Here is a 2,704-nt window from a genome sequence, read left to right on the forward strand (position 1 = left end):
ACATGAACTTGAGCCTTCTATCTCCATCCCCTCCTGAAGCATCAAGTATCTTCTCCACATCATCATCAAACTGATGCCACTCAGCCCCCTTGTTTGCCAGAGACCACTTCACCCAGCAATGTTCTGATGCTATGGTTAATCTTGGGGTTTTAGGTACAAGGAGGTTCTGGATGCTGTGGGGCGAATCCGGGCCTAGCTCCTACTGCATCTCACCAGGGGTGATCCCTGTGCACAGTACCTGCTGTTCCTTGCTCAAATATCTGATGGATCCTCAGACTGTGTGGATTCTTACAAACTTTGCCGCAGACACATTCCATTCTTGTAGTTGGTTGATCGTTAGCACGTGTCTCCATCCATAGGTCCATCCGGTCAGTGTTCCCATTCTCCCATCCTCTTGGGCTTCCCTAGGGGTATACTTCTTTAGAACATTCTGCAGCTTTGTTTGGAAAATTGATTTTTTTTTTGGAGTTCCTTGGTTCCTTTGGATTTTTATATGTTCAATTTTATTAAAGGATTCAAGTACTTCTGAATGTTTCAGAAATCTCAAATGTCTGTTAATGCCCTGAGAGCCAACCATGGGCAGGTTTTGATTCACCATGAAGGGCTTCTCTCTATTGCTGTTCGATATTCTCATGGGAAGGATTGCTCTAGAGTAAATGCAATGGCACTCAATGGTACAATATTGCATCTGTTGGAGTTCAATGATAAATGCTGTCCGAGAGTTATTCAGCTCAGGGCTATGACTCTATCTTTGTCAATCACCTCTGCCCAACCAGTAGTGAGGATAGGAGAAAGTGCATCAGTATGGTAGAGCCAAATAACTGCTTAATTTTGACGCAAGTTGACAGCGTTATTCAGATAGGAATACCTGCTATAGGCCTGCCACCAACATTCACTGCAAGTCGACAGACTCGCAGTTACCTTGACGATACTCCTTTATGTCCTGCCTCCTGGAGGGGCCCTATTTCATTCTCTTACAGAACTTGACATGTGGAAATATCATTAATTGGTTTCCGCATCATAGATTCTCTTGCTTTCTCCATAGATACTGACTGAGTTACTGGATATCTCTCACATTTTGTTTATTATAATTTCTCTCTATCTTTTTCTGTCATTTCTTGAATAGGGGCATTAACCTTGCAGTTTTTCAATCAAGTCACGATGTTCCAGGATATAGGGGATTTGCATGATCTCAGCTAATGCATCCACTGTTATGTTTTGTAATTTACAAACATTAAATGAATTCAAAGAAAGATGCAGGAGTCCAAAAATATGATTGTAGTTCGAGGTTACTTTAAGTGAGGCATGCACATATCATAGAACATAGAACATAGAATAGTACAGCACAGTACAGGCCCTTCGGCCCACAATGTTGTGCCGACCCTCAAACCTGCCTCCCATATAAGCCCCCACCTTAGATTCCTCCATATACCTGTCTAGTAGTCTCTTAAACTTCACTAGTGTATCTGCCTCCACCACTGACTCAGGCAGTGCATTCCACGCACCAACCACTCTCTGAGTAAAAAACCTTCCTCTAATATCCCCCTTGAACTTCCCATCCCTTACCTTAAAGCCATGTCCTCTTGTATTGAGCAGTGGTGCCCTGGGGAAGAGGCACTGGCTATCCACTCTATCTATTCCTCTTATTATCTTGTACACCTCTATCATATCTCCTCTCATCCTCCTTTTCTCCAAAGAGTAAAGCCCTAGCTCCCTTAATCTCTGATCATAATGCATACTTTCTAAACCAGGCAGCATCCTGGTAAATCTCCTCTGTATCCTTTCCAATGCTTCTACATCCTTCCTATAGTGAGGTGACCAGAACTGGACACAGTACTCCAAGTGTGGCCTAACCAGAGTTTTATAGAGCTGCATCATTACATCGCAACTCTTAAACTCTATCCCTCGACTTATGAAAGCTAACACCCCATAAGCTTTCTTAACTACCCTATCCACCTATGAGGCAACTTTCAGGGATCTGTGGACATGTACCCTGAGATCCCTCTGCTCCTCCACACTACCAAGTATCCTGCCATTTACTTTGTACTCTGCCTTGGAGTTTGTCCTTCCAAAGTGTACCACCTCACACTTCTCCGGGTTGAACTCCATCTGCCACTTCTCAGCCCATATCTGCATCCTATCAATGTCTCTCTGCAATCTTCGACAATCCTCTACACTATCTACAACACCACTAACCTTTGTGTCGTCTGCAAACTTGCCAACCCACCCTTCTACCCCCACATCCAGGTCGTTAATAAAAATCACGAAAAGTAGAGGTCCCAGAACAGATCCTTGTGGGACACCACTAGTCACAATCCGCCAATCTGAATGTACTCCCTCCACCACGACCCTCTGCCTTCTGCAGGCAAGCCAATTCTGAATCCACCTGGCCAAACTTCCCTGGATCCCATGCCTTCTAACTTTCTGAATAAGCCTACCGTATGGAACCTTGTCAAATGCCTTACTAAAATCCATATAGATCACATCCACTGTACTACCCTCATCTATATGCCTGGTCACCTCCTCAAAGAACTCTATCAGGCTTGTTAGACACAATTTGCCCTTCACAAAGCCATGCTGACTGTCCCTGATCAGACCATGATTCTCTAAATGCCTATAGATCCTATCTCTAAGAATCTTTTCCAACAGCTTTCCCACCACAGACGTAAGGCTCACTGGTCTATAATTACCCGGACTATCCCTA

This window comes from Mobula hypostoma, chromosome 1 (genome assembly GCF_963921235.1).
Source record: "Mobula hypostoma chromosome 1, sMobHyp1.1, whole genome shotgun sequence".
Lineage (NCBI taxonomy): Eukaryota > Metazoa > Chordata > Chondrichthyes > Myliobatiformes > Myliobatidae > Mobula > Mobula hypostoma.